We start from the raw sequence: 15554 nt of genomic DNA on the forward strand, positions 1-15554 counted from the left end.
TGATCTTTGAGTATAATGGACGGTTGCCTTTGTCTTTTACTCCCACTATTTTGATGATTTGTCCCCATGATAGAAAGATTATCAGATTTTTGGGATAGATCATCAGATTTCCTTTTAATTCTCCCACTAATCTAGGGATCTATCTCATGTTGTTCTTGGAAATGAGTATTTGTTAGAGTCGGAGGCTTCATCTTCTTGAAAAAATCTGATCTGATCTATAGGAATGATTTGATTGGTGTGTTCCAGGAAAACAGCATCACGACCCTGTATTAATCCTTTTTTAGAATGATAAAGTTAGTAACCACTACCATTTTTCACATAACCAATGAACTTGCATTCGCATGTTTTGCTCCTTAATTTTTCTCTTGAAGGTTTTGGAATGAGAACATGTGCTTTGCATCCCCACACCTTGAGATGTTCAAAATGTGGTTTGAGGCCTGTCCAATATTCATAGGGTGTGAGTGGTTTTGATTTTGTTTTAACTCTGTTAAGAATATATGTTGCTGTTGATAATGCCTCTCCCCAAAAATGTACAGGCAAAGCAGCATGTGCCATCATAGATCTTGTCATTTCCATTAAAGTTCTATTCATTTTTTATGTAATTCCATTTGTTTATAAGGCATTGTAAACAAATGTTTTATTCATTTTTCTTTACAAAAAGAATCCACGGCTTAATACTCACCTCCCTTATCATTATTCAAGCTTTTGAAGGATCTACCAAGTTGATTTTCTACCATTAATTTGTATTCTTTGAATTTTTCAATAGCCTCAGACTTATGTCTGATTAGGTAGACATGTCCATACTTGGAATAGTCATCATTAAAAGTGATAAAATATTCCATTCATTTATGTGTTTTAGTTCTTAAGGTCCACGTATATGTGAATGAATTACTTCCAATAATTATTATGATTTCCAATGTTTTGAAAAGACTTGTTAGTCATTTTCCCTTTAATACATGATTTACATGTGAGGTAAAAAACTTGAATAATGACAAGGGAAGTGAGTACGAAGCCATGGATTCTTTTTGTAAAGAAAAAGGAATAAGAAATTGTTTACAATACCTTATAAACCTCAACAAAATGGAATTGCATAAAGAATGAATAGAACTTTAATGGAAATGATAAGATCTATGATGGCATATGTTAATTTGTCTGTACATTTTTAGGGAGAGGCATTATCAACAGCAGCATATATTCTTAATAGAGTTAAAAATAAGATATTCCAAAACCTTTAAGAGATAATCCAATGTTTTGAAAATTTTAATATATGTACATATATTAAAATTTTCATAAAGAATTTTAATATATGTATCCACTAGTAATTTGTAGTCGGTTTTGCCATCATTACTTCAGTGATTGTCAGAGCAATTTCTTTCTGTTTCTTGCTACCATTGTTCTTTGTACATTTGGCTTTGAAATGTCCTGTCTTTCCACATCTGTAGCATGCTCTTTTGTTTTTGAAGTTGCCTTTTGGTTTTCCCTTCCATCTTCTTTTGAATTTCTTCGGTTTTTTATGGAATGTGGGTGCATGCGATTTTTATGCAGTTGCACGTGCCATCAGTAGATTTGTAGCTGTTCCTTCTATTCGTCTTCTCTTCATTCTTTCTTATTCTAACTCAAGTAATACTGGAAGAGATGTCATGGAAATTTCTTTGTCACTGTGTGTCAAAGAAGTTACCACATGCTCCCATGATAGAGGAAGACTATTGAGTATGGTTGTGACTTGCATTTTGTTAGACACTGGGTGACCTGCATTTGATAATTCTTTTGCAACAAGTTCCATTTGATTAACATAATCACCGACATAATCATTTTCTTCCATACAGGCATTGTTATATTTATTTAATAACAATTGTATGTGTGTCAGATCTAGGTCCATACTTTTGATCTAAAGCTTCCATCATACCTCATGTTGTTTCATGTTCTTCAAAAAGCGGAATGATATTATCCTTCATGTTGTGAAGAATGGTAGCTCTTGCCATAAGGTCGTCTTCTAACCATTTTTCTTGTTTCTTGACAACCTCTTCATCTCTTTAATCATCTAATTCTTGTTTGACAGAATTTAGAGTATATAATATTTTCTCATGCGTCAGTACATAAGAAAGTCTCTGTTTCCACATTCTAAAATTGATGCCGTTAAGGTTTTCAACCTTGGAGGCATCTATACCGCTTTTTATAGCCATTTTAAAATGTGGATAGGATAAAATATAAGTAATAAATGTTAATTATTACAAACCAATACCAATGTATCTGTATCACACTTACAACAAAAATAAATATGTAGTTCTAAATAAATACACACCAACTAATAAAATAGGATAGTTGAGAAATTAGTTATCATGAGCATAAGTGAGACCGGCCTGATAATTGTTCAAATAGTCCCGATAATATGCTCGATCTGGATCTGGTGGATTGACCCATTCACCTCTTCTAGGAAGACTGTACCGATGTGTGTCTAAAGGCCACAAGTCTCTCAGGTGCTGTGCAATAGGTTGAACAAAGGGTGTGGACCCTTTAATCATCGGTCAATTGTAATCTTCGATTGTGCCAAATCAAGAATAGTAAATTCAACTTGCTTGTGTCCTATAGGAGACAACCAACAAGGTCGAATAAATGGCCGATGCACGTCTTGATTGGCTTGATTCAAAGATTCTCCCATTTCCTAATGTTTTTTCTGATATTTATTCTGAAAATTGTTGTTGTATAAACCTTTAGCCTTCTTCCTCTTCCAATTAGCTTTCCAATGGTTTTGGAATCATCTGAAACGAGGTTGAAACGAGCCAGAACGATCAAAAACAGTGAAAGGACCTTGATTTAGGCGGTTCAGGCAAACCGGGCTAAATGGGTGAAATTGGCGGTTCGAGCAAACAGGGTTTGCTTTCACAGAACTGGGTGGATCGACCCACGGTTTCACGCGCCATGTGGCACGGCCTGGTGAATGAGCAATGGGGCACAGATCTTCTTCGAGTCAGATCTCGGTTCCGGGTCGGAACTTGAATTTGTTGCAAAATCCCGTTTTTAATTGGTTTGGACTTCGGATCCGGGTCGGGTGAGATGGAGGCTTGGGCCTTGAACTTCTGGGCTTGGGCTTGGAGGACGAATTTTTGAGTTGTGTGCTTCCACTTCGGCCCAATGCGGGTTGCGGGTCGGGTCGGATCAGACGCTGGAGTGGAGCCCAAAACGATGTCGTGCAGCTTCTTCCACGCGCTTTCTAGGGTTCTTGGGCTGACACCGTTTAGTGGTGAAACGTCATTATGTTGCATATGTGGAGGAAAGGGTGCAGGGGCAATTGGAACGATGCCGTTCATTGTGGTTGGCGAAACGATGTCATTCCCAGAAGGGCCTTAAGGCGCCTTCTAACAATGACGCAAAACGGCGTCATTTCCATAAGGCGCCTTTTGGCCCTTCTGGAAGTGATGCGAAACGGCGCCGTTCCATCCAAGTGGAACAACGCCGTCAGTTGTGGGGCACCATAAGTCGATTTCAGCCCCATTTTTGTCCAAAACACTATCGTTTTGGCCAAAAAATTGGTTGTTTTCAACCTCTGTTTTAGAATCAAAAATTACAGAGGAAAAACATGAAGAAAAACCTGAAATTTTCGAGTTTTCTGGCCCTGATTCTTCTTTTTTTTAAAAAAAAAAAAATTGCCGAAATCTTCTTGCTTTTTTAGGATGATTCTACAAAACACTCAAAGCCCGGTGGAGGAGTTGCTTCGTTTGTGCAAAGAAAATTTTTCTTAGAGCCCGTTGATTGAGTTTCCAGATAATTATTCCAGTAATTCTTCTCCAACAAATAATGTCGCTGCAAAACCTCAACATTGCCCATATATTGTAAACCTCCCATTGTAAGGGTAAGATATTTTTCGTTTGGATTTGCAAGCAATTGGTGAAGATTGAACAAAGCGACTATAGATGCCCCCACCACTTGTCTATTGATCGTTTGGATGATTTGCCTTAGAAAAGTTTAATGATCTTCAGATTTTGTGGATTATTCTTCAAATTGTTCTTTCCCTTTGTCCATAGCTCCTTGTGCTCAGATACCACTGTAGGAAAATGTTATAAGGATCTTACGTGGAAGGATTTTATCCCGTAAGGGTAGAAATCCTATAGAGGACCAAAGAGAAGAGAGAAAACAGATTGAATGTAAAAATGACTGAATGAATAAATCACGTACTGTTTTCTCTATATATACTAGTGCAACACAACTCTTCATGAATAGTTGTATTGTTTTCTTAGAACTGTAACCTCTGTGGATGTTATCATCTTCTATGTAGATGATTAGGTGTGGGGATGACCATACTAATTATGGTGTGATCACCCCTACATCTATAGACTGTACGCTACCAATTGGAGGGAGCTGCAAGAGAGGAACTTAAAACACTAGCAATAGACACCCTATAACTTATTTCCTTTTTTATATGTAAGAAAATTTTCAAAAAAAAAACCTATAAAAACAAACCTACAACAGACACCCTACGGCTTCCCTAAACATTGGTAGCAAAGTGCTACCTAATGACTTATTATAGCACTCACAATGGCTTCATTTCTTACTTTTATCTAAAATAGTTAAGCAAAACTCTAAAAAACCATCTACATCTCAATACATCCAATTACCGCTACATGTAGCTTGCACTGTTCACACATCTATCTCATTAATATACTATTTATCTCTCCACATCTCTCTTTTTCCAAAATTTTCTGCTACTATTTCTCTCTCAACATCTCTCTTTTCCCAAAATTTTCTCATATTATTTTTTTTCCTCCACATCTCACTTTTTACAAAATTTGAAAAATATTATCTTTAGGAAAAATACAATCATTAAAAAAGAATAAAGAAAGAGTAAAAAAAATAAAGAAATAATATTTAAATGATATAAATAAATAAATAAAAAATAGATAATTGGATGTATGGTATTTTTAAAAAATTTATTAGCTAAATTAGATAAAATAAGTTTAATTAGCCATTTTTCATAAACATATACATAAATCAATGTGAGTGCTCTTATAAAAATTTTTAAAAAAAAATTAAAAAGAAAAACACGTTATCTCTTCTTTCTCTTCTCATGTTTCCCTTTTTTTTTTTTTTTTTTTTTTTTTTTTTTTGTTCTTTGCTTTCCCTCCAAATCGAAATAGACTCACACCTCTCTCACCATCTTCACCTTCTGCACGGTGGGAGCAAGAGAGAATTAGCGAATCTCTTCAGGGGTTGGGCCATTGTTGTCTTGCAATTGGTAGTGGTTGGAGCAGCGGAGAGTGGCCACTTTTTGTGGGTTAAGGTTACAAGTTTCAAGATGATCCAATACAATCTGTAATCTAACCAGTTTTGGTTGGGGCTTTGCTATTTTGTGCTCAACGGTGATTCATGTTTTAAAGAGACAAATAACATTGTAATGTTTCTCTTTGCTTCCACACCTCAATCTAGTTGTGTTGTTGTTCAAATCTTATCAAACATTATGTATTTTTTTCTCCATCTTTTCCCACAAAAGATCTTTCCATATATTAGACATTTGAAACAGGATTTTATGAATAAGAACAGAATGTAAGGTTTTTGTTGCGTTGAAAAAGAATTATTTTTTATGGATATCAATATATGTGGTTATTGATTTCATGAATATGATACATGGTTATCAAGGATTTACACACAACTTCTTGTTTGGTAGTATGCCCTTATGGATCCACTAGGTGATAACCAAAACTTCATTATGCTCTTACTATTGGGGTTGCAAGCTTCGAAGGAAACAATGGAAACTCTATCTCAACCTAAAATGAAATTATTAAAAATATCAAACTTCTCTATTGAATAAGACATTTTACTAGGAAAGGCTTGGGCTCAATATTGGCATTGATCCAATTCAAGGAAATGATTAAAATAAAAAAGAAATAAATAAATAAGCTACAAATTTTGGAATAGAATTTGAGAGAACTACCATGATAACAACAAAGAAAACATTGTGGAAAGTACGACTCATTCTTTATCAAATCGATGGTTGATCCAAAAGTTCATCAATAAATTATGTGGGTACTTGGCACAAGTTGAATTAAAGAATTCAAGTGGTACTAGTGAGCAAGAAGACATGGTAAAAATGGATTGTTACTAACAATGTTAATTAATCATTAATTAATTTTGAGATTCTAATTATTTTCTATTTATAATTACTTTTTCAAATTAATGAGGCAAATGATATATATCAGGATATCTATGGTATCACTAGGGGTGAAAATGCGGTTCCGATTAGTGGTTATTGGCTAAAACTGCTAACCACAACCGCAATCGGCTAACCGCCTTCACTGGTTAGCAGTTATTTAATAACCGGACCACTTTTTAAAAGGAAAATAGTGAAAAAAAAAAACAAACAAACAAAACGACGTTGTGTGTGTGTGTGTGTGTTTAACCTCCTACTAATTTATTACTATTTTAGCCCTAGGTATCACAATTCAATTTGAACATTGTTGGAACTTGTTGAAGGCAGTGTTAAAAAGAAATTGTTGAAGATAGTGCTAAAAAGAAATTCATTGGTACAAGTTCTTCTCTTCAAATTGTGATACATCTAGGAGAAGACAATGATGATGAAAATGCTAATGTAGACTTAGAGAGAGAGAGAGAGAGAGAGAGGGAGAGGGAGAGAGAAATTGTGATGGAGGTTTTGGCTGGATTAGCAGAAGTGAAGAAAATATCGTTTGATTAGAGAAAGAAAAATATTGATACGGCAAAAGAAGAGATGATTTGTATTGAGAAACAAAAGCTTGAGGTGAGAGAGAGAGAGAGAGAGAGAGAGCAAAGATTGTGGAGAAAAAGAAATTGTGATGGAGGTTTTGACTAGATTAACAAAAGTGAAGAAAATATCATTTGATTAGAGAAAGAAAAATATTGATACGACAAAGGAAGAGATGATTTGTATTGAGAAACAAAAGCTTGAGGGGAGAGAGAGAGAGAGAGAGAGAGAGATCAAAGTGGAGAGAGAGAAATTGTGATAGAGATTTTGACTGGATTAATAGAAGTGAAAAAAAAAAAAGATCGTTTGATTAGAGAAAGAAAAATATTGATATGGCAAAGGAAGAGATGATTTATATTGAGAAACAAAAGCTTGAGGTGAGAAAGAGAGAGAGAGAGAGAGTGAGAGAGCAAAGATTAATTATGCGACATTCATTATGCGATAATATTTTAATCACAATTAATTCCACTACATAATTGTGACTGGACTCCAAAAAATATTTTCGATTAAACAATTGATCACTTTGACTTACTTAATATTGACTTTTGATTTCTCCATGAAATATTCCGTAGCAGAATTAATGCTAAGGATACTTTCACTTAATTTTCTACCTCTTTATCCTTTAGTCACTAATTTTATGTTATTCTCATACTTGTGAAAAACACATGTATATATTTTGGTATGCCAACAAAAATGCTCTAGCCAAAGTTTTGAAAATAATATCTATAAAATCTATCTCAATGAGAAATTTCTTATCTCTTTGCCTATCAACAAAGGATTTGGATTCCCTCTTGGAAAAAGGTTTCCCACAATGTTACATGCAATCACCCAACGTATCGAGTTTATTTTGATCGATGATAGGTTTCACTCTTTGATACATCAAAGCAATTTACATGCAACATTTGAGTCTACAATTCCCTTAGAATTTAGAATGAAAGTCTTAAGATTCATTGTCTTTTCCTTTTGATGAGTCATTGTCTTTTCCTAATAGACAATATTTTTATGAAAAGACAACTCTTTGGTTTATTTAGTTCCTTAGGGTCTCAGCACTTATACATTAATCTAAAGACATCACTTCGAATGATCAAGGTAGATCACTAAGATTCGATGTATAATAGTCTTACTCAAGATGAAATTGCTCTTGTTTCATTTACCGATTGCAAACTTTCTATGTTTAAGTATATAAGGATTATGGATTAAGACATTGTGTGATAACCATGTCACTCACAAGTCACACCCATAGTCATATTCAATGTTATCCTAGAACCTAGCAAGCGTGTTTGTTTTGTTATGGATAATGCCTTTAAACCCAATTTGATGTGTATGACATTTCTATTTCTTAATAAAGTTGTTTATTGGCTTAAATTTATTAAAACATTAAGCATATATTTATATAAATGTATGAAATTTATGCATATGTTGTCCTTAAGCTACATTGAATATAGTTTAGATGTGTTAATGATATTATCACACACAAAATTTAAGCCATAATACCTTGTGACTTATAAACCATAATATGAAGTTAGTAATGGAACTGGGCAATGCATTTGATAAGACTATAAGATATTAGAATTGGGAGTCCACACTCTTTAGTCTCTAAAAATTAGAATTGAGGAGAAGACTTTTAGGTCTCAATATTCCAGCCTTGGTTGTGCAATGCCAAAGGGAGACAACAAGCCCTAGCCAACACACTCTAAGAGCATCTCCAGCAATGAAGTTAGTTTAGCTACTCAAAAACTTCTCTCTTTTATTTTAGCTACTCATTTGCTCTAGCAGTTAACAAGTTATTCCCTTTAAATAATATTTTTTAATATTCTTTATTTTATTTTCTCACCTCTCTCTCTCTCTCTCTCTCTCTCTATATATATATATATATAGTTGAGATAAGCAAAAGAATTAAAGACATAATGATGAATTTAAACAAAGACTGCAGATAAGATTCTAGGTTGAATATGAACAAAATATCTGGATGGATATACAAAGATATAAACATAAATATGAATATGAAATGTTGAAGATACTTCAATTGGAACTATAAATTCAAGAATATACATAATGAAAATAAGATATATGAAAATAAGTACTTACGAAAATATGATGCTGTAAAATTAGCTTAAAGAAGCTTTCATTGAATGAAACATTCTGTAATACATAGATGAAACTCTAACATACATATTGTGAGATTTCATAGATGATCAGAGAGGGAGAAAAGAAAAGATAATTAAGTTCGGAAGAATCGAGCTGCGTTTACAAGAGCTGAAGGAGCTTTACATAAAAAATTAAAAGCTGAATACTGTAGATGAAGAGTGTTTTGTCGGGGTGAATAGTGCTGAATAGTGCTATGAATAGTAGCTGCCGACATGAACACACGAATAGTGGCATGAACAGTGTTGAACAATAATGGCCGCCAAACAGTAATGACCGCCAGAACAGTGACATGAACAGTGCTGTATTTGGGAACAGTGTTTGCTGTATTTTGGAACAGTGATTGCTGTATTTGGGCTTCTCTAAGTCTCAATCTTCACCAAGATCATAGGGGTCTTGGGCTTCCTGGTAAATGGGCTGTACTTGGTTTGTTGAAGAGGAGGACGAAGTTAGGATTTGTTCTCCTTGTTCTTCAATGCCTTCAGCTTTAAGGAGAAGGCTTCTACAAAGGTCTTTGAGGTCTTCTTTACATTGCACCTGAGCCATGGCTGCTGCAATTTCTATCTGTAGATGTGATTTGCTTGCCATGAATTGGCTTTGAGTGGTGAAGGAAGGAAATTCTCTCTGTATTGATGAAAGTATTTTCTGAATGTTGAATTTGTCCCACCAGCGGACATATCTGTTTCTTTTGCAAATTCCTTGATTAATGGCGTAATCCCATTTGAAGAGCCATGGGATTTTATATTTCTTTGCCATATGAAGCAAGGAAGGAAATTGACTTTCTGCTTCATTAACTCTGTAGGCTGCAGAGAACTGCTGTAATGCATATGGAAGTTCTGGGGGTAAAATCTCAGGAATAATCTCATGACTTTGCCACCATCTGTTGAACCAAATAGGGAGCTGACTACTGAAGTTGTTATCAAAACAAAGATACCAAGAATGACTATTATTATTGTTTTGATAAAGAAGTACTTTTGACAATGCTTCAATGTAATCATAGTAGCTGTATTGAACTTGGTGGCCCTGCAGGACTTTGAGATCAGATGGGTGACCTCATTCTTTTGCTGAAATGATCTTTGTGATATACATTTTATCAAAGATTATTCTTTTTTGTTCTGGATCAAATTTGTCTGGGACAGAGTCTTTGGTAATTGATGTTGTTTGGAGTAAAATGTCTCTATAGAAATTGATGGATTTAGATGGGTGAAATGGAATGAAATTCCATTTAGGAGGGAAATAATTCTTTACACGATCCAAAGGATTCTTGAGATGATGCTGGTCATATTCTACAAAAAATAGGTTTTCTATATAGGTTTTTTTGGACAAACCTAGATCTATTGGTATGGGTAATTGGCTGGTTGGTATAGAATTTTTGCTGCTGTATGAGTTTTGAAGAGTTCTGTTGGGTAGGGATAACGGTTGCTGTAGGACATTCTACCAACTAGTAAGGGTCCGGATGACCTGTGGATGCTAAAGTGGATGAAAAAGTAGGTCTTGGGGAACCAAGAACCTGAAACTTGTTTAACATGTTAATGGGTGAACATGTGTCATAGGGGTTTACATTTCCTGGGCTCAGGACTATATGGTGACTTGGTTGTGACTTGATGGAAGTTGTTTTATTTTTGTTTTTATAGGATTATGGCTTTTCAGCCATCTTTTCCCTGCAAAAATTCACGAGTGAGGAAATCAAGTATAGAATTTTGATCTCCTTTGATGTATTCAATATCAAAATCAAAGATGCTTAAAATTGATTGCCATCTAGCGAAAATCTGTTTACTTGCTATATTTTGAACATCTTTTTCTAAAACATGTTTTGCACTTTTGCAATCGACTCAAATTAAAAATTTTTGGTTTAACAAATCACTTTGAAACTTTGAGATTCATAATACTATAGATAAATTCTCTTTTTTAACTGTACTATAATTACTTTGTACTGAATTCCAAATTCCTGAATGGAAACAAACAATTTGTTCAGGAGAATCTGGAGAGATTTTATGTTTGAGAATACCCTCATATCCAATGTTGGAGGCGTCTGTTTCATCAATTTTGAAAGCTTTTACGTCAGGAATACCAAGACAAGGCAAAGTCTTGACATATTTTTTGACTTCTTGGACAATTGAAGTATGAAGATCTGTCCAAGGTGGAGGGTTGCTTTTAAGACGATCATACAATGGTTTACAATGTTTTCTAAGGTTTTGATAAAATTTTGCAACATAATTTAAAGATCCTAGGAACCATTGAAGCTGGTTTCTATCAAGGATGATATCAGGAAATTTGTCAACAAATTGAATGGCCCGATCAATGGGTTTTACCATTCCTTGACTGATGTTGAAACCTAGAAATCTGATTTTTGTTTGAAACAAGTTGATTTTAGTAGCTAAAACAACTAAACCACTAACTTTGATGATACTAAGAAACGAATGAAGCTGTTTCCAGTGTTCATCAATTGACTTTGAAAATATGAGGACATCATCTATATAAACAATTGAAAAAATGTGCTATAGGGTCAAAGATTTCATTCATGATGTTTTGAAATTCACTTGGGGCATTTTTTAGCCCAAAGGGCATGACATTCCATTCGTAGTGGCCAAATGGTGTAACAAATGTTGTTTTGTATCTATCTTGTTCATGGATTTGGATTTGCCAGAATCCACTTTTCATATCAAATTTTGAAAAAACATTGGCTTGACCTATTCTGTTTATCATGTCCTTTTTGTTTGGAATAGGATATCTTATCCACTGTAAAACTTTATTAAGAGGTTTGTAATTTATTACTAATCTTGGAGCTCCTCTTTCTAATTCTGCATTTTTCTGTACGTAAAAGGCTGAACAGGACCAAGGGGACTTGCTTTTTTCTAATTATGCCCTTGTTATGCAATTCTTTAATTTCAATTTTACAAAGTTCCATTAAATCTTGATTCATTTGGATGAGTCTAGCTTTAGTAGGAATATTTCTTTCACTGAAATCTTTTACATACGGAAGTTTTACAATATGCTTTTTCCTATGCCAAAAGGCATTGGGGAGATCAGAACAAACTTCATTTTGTATTTTTTTCTTTGAATCTTTCAATTTTCTGTAAAAGGATGTCACTTGATAGTTGTTGTTCGATTCTTTTATTTTTAATTTCTTCTTTTAGGGAGTTCAAATGCTTGCTCTTATTCTGTAAAATGTTAATTGTTTTCAAAATTGAAACTTCTTGTAACATATTGAGATATTTAGCATGGGGTCTTTTGAAGAATTTAAATTTTACTTTATCTCCTAAAACTTCTGTGGTAATTCCTTTGTGATCTGTAGTTAAAGGAGATAAAAGACATAAAAAGGGATTCCCTAATATGACCTTTGAATCAGGCATGTTTTTTACTAAGACAAATGAAGTTTTGAAACAAACATGATCTTGACAGACATGTGCTTTAGGTAACTTGTAATCTACCTGCATTTCACTGCCATTGGCTGATGATAAATGTTTTGTAGTTTTAGAATAATATTTAGTAGGTATCATTCCTTCCTGAATACAGTTTAAATCTCCACCTGAATCTATCAAAACTATAACTTCAAATTCGAATTCACCATTAATAATTATTGTTACTTTAGAGTGCCATTTTTGGAAAAGAATTCTATCAATTATGTTTAAGTATTTTTCATCTATAGTTTCTTTGAAGATTAGACTTTTGGTTGAAGATTTTGTAGATTTTTCGTCTTCTGGTTCTTGTTCACTTTCAGATTGACTCTGTTCAAAAAAAAATTTATTAATCTTTAAAATCATTACTTCTTGTTCCAATTCTTTGTTTTTGGCTTTTAAATCTTTTATTTCTATTTTGATTTGATTGACTTCATGTTGTAAGTCTTGGAGGGTTACTTCCCTTTGTTTTGATTTAAATCTGTTGAGGATTTTATCAATACTAATTTGTGGTTCTGTAATTTTTGTTGGTCCATTTTTTGTTTCATTTTTTATTAAATTACTCTTGAATTATTTAAGGTATCTGGCTTTAGTTTCTGGGTCATCTATTCCTTCTATCAAATCAATTAGCATTTCTTCATGTTTAGTTAGTACATTTATCTTAAGTTTTGTTTTACAACATGAATCTTTGCAACCTAGTTCTATTTCTGAATTACTAGAATTTTGACTTGATTCATAATCTGTTGAGGTGTTAAAAATTTCATCTTCATTGTCACTAGAATCTGAATTTCTAAGTTCTAAAATTTTATACAAATCTTCTTTTTCTTTGTTGGAAATTTTTAATTGGTTGATTTTATCTTTTACTTTGCACTCATTTTTGTAATGGCTTGTTTTTTTTCACATTTGAAGCATTTCACATTTGAAGCATTTTTTTTTTTGGTTTTTTGTAATATTTTTTTGCTGTTTTATTTTTCTTGTAATATTCATTTGGTTCAAAGTTTTTATTTTTTCTATAACCTTTTTTGTAGGGCTTTCTAGCTTTTGCGTATTTATCCTTATGTTTTCTTCTAGAGGGTGGTATAGGGAGTAAGCCATATTGTTCACAAAATTTCTCATTTCATATTTTGTTTCTCTTTTTTCTTTGTTCAAGTTTTTATTTATATTCATTTCTATACACATTTTTAATCCTATTTTACTTATTGTACTTATGATGTTTCCGTAGGTGAGATTATCACATTCTATAATTCCAGTTCTATTACTTAATTCTTCACGGATTTTATGGGCAAATAGGTTGGGTAAACTATTGATAAATTTCTCTTTCTAAAAGGCATTTTTACAGTCATCTCTTAACATTACTCTTGACATAAAAACATCTTTATACCATCTAAAATCACTTAAGGTTGGACACCTAAGGTTACTTAGTTGGTCATGAATTCTGGATGTAACATTACTAGGGATTCCTGTAAAATGTTCCATTATGATGTAAATTAAAACATTAATTTCATCGGCGATTCCTCTGTTATGTGCTTCATCATGAATTGGGATTCTTTCTTCATCTTTTTGAACTACATATTTTATTTCACTACGATTTGCTTCAGTTAGGTATTTTTCCCACCAAGCTTTTAATGTTCCCGTAAATCCTGATGTTAAAATGTCTACAATTTCTGTATTTGTTTTTTCAGAATTTGTAAGGTAATTATTAGTAACCATTGACATGTGCTGTAGTTTATTTAAAATTTCTTGTTCAGACAAACCATCAATATTCCATTCATAAATCTTGTCAGTAGAGAGTGAGAATTGGCTAAAAACATTTCGTTCTTCATATTGAATGTCTGGTGGTGTAGGTCTAGAGTACCAATTGGGGGTGTTAGGCGTTGGTTTAATCATTCTATTAACTTGGAATTCGCTGAATTGTTGTTCAATTTGTTGTATTTCTTGATCTATAGTTTGTTCAGATTCTGAACTTTGTGTTTCACTTATTGTTTCATATGTGATTATTTGTTTGTCTTTTCGAATGACTTGGACAGTTTTAGAGGGCGAGGTTTCACTTTTGACGTTTTCAAGTTGTTTTAGCGCGTCACTTTTGACATTTTCAAGTTGTTTTAGTATATTATTGACCTTTTCAAGACAGGTTTCGTCTTTATCCTTTAAGTATAACGTTTTGGGTTGTGAAATTTTTAAGAGGGGTTGTTCGTAATGGGGTTTTTTCTTTCAGTTTGAGTTTTAGTTGGGGGTGTAATTCTATTTTCTATTCGGTCTAATTGTTTTCCTATGGTTATGAGGCTTTGGTTTGTGTAATTGTTTTGTTCCATGATCTTTTTTATTTCGTCATCTTTGGAAGTTTTAAAAGGGGAGGCTAAAATTTTTGATCTTTTAAAGTTTACAAAGATTGGTTCTTTTGGAGGGTGACTTGCTTCTATTATTGTTTTATCTTCCGCTTTTTCCCACTAGGTTAACATGTTTAATTTTTTATTTTCATAAATTTTTATAAAGTCAAAGAATTTTATATGTAACTTATGTTCATTCATAAATTTTTCCCATTCTGGAAAGATTTTTATTTTTTGTTCTTTTGTATATTTTAACTTATATTTTTCTCTTTTTTCTGTATTCTTGGTAGAATTATAGTTTTTAATTAAGGGTTGGAGGTCTAAAGTAAATGGTTTACTTATAGTCATTAATTGTGGGTGTAAAGGAGGTTCTTCTATATCTGTTTGTGTTGGGGAATTTGGTCATTCTTCTTCAAAATTTTCTTGATTAGCTATATAAAATGGGGAGCTTATTACAGATTCTACTTTTATATCTTTTAACTTTAAATTTTTATCTCTTCTTAAAGGTTCAATATTAAAGGAGAAAGAGACAGAATTTCTACGGCTTGTATCTTGTGGATTTCTATGGCTTGTTGGTGTATCTTGGAAAGCTGTTTCTTTTATCATGAAGGGTGGTTTGCTGAGTCTTGGTCTATCAAAACTTAACCTAACAATACCATCTAAGTATTGTTGTAAACAATTTAGATCAAATTCTGTATTTTCTGTTTTTGTTGGAATGTTTTCATTTTCTAATAGCCATTCTGATGGAAGTTCTACTTCAGACCAAACTACTAATTTTGGTACTCTTACGTTTGCATCACAAGAATGTGTCTGTATAAGTAAAGTTTTATCTTTGGAACTTTTAACAAGAGCATGCACATTAAGATTTGTTTTCATTGACTTATAATAAAATCTGTAAATTAATGCTAAAGGTTGGCTTCCTTCTAGCATATCGTAACTTGCTGTTTTAATGTTCAAAGTTAAAGCTTTTAA

Source organism: Corylus avellana, chromosome ca4 (genome assembly GCF_901000735.1).
Source record: "Corylus avellana chromosome ca4, CavTom2PMs-1.0".
NCBI classification, from domain to species: domain Eukaryota; kingdom Viridiplantae; phylum Streptophyta; class Magnoliopsida; order Fagales; family Betulaceae; genus Corylus; species Corylus avellana.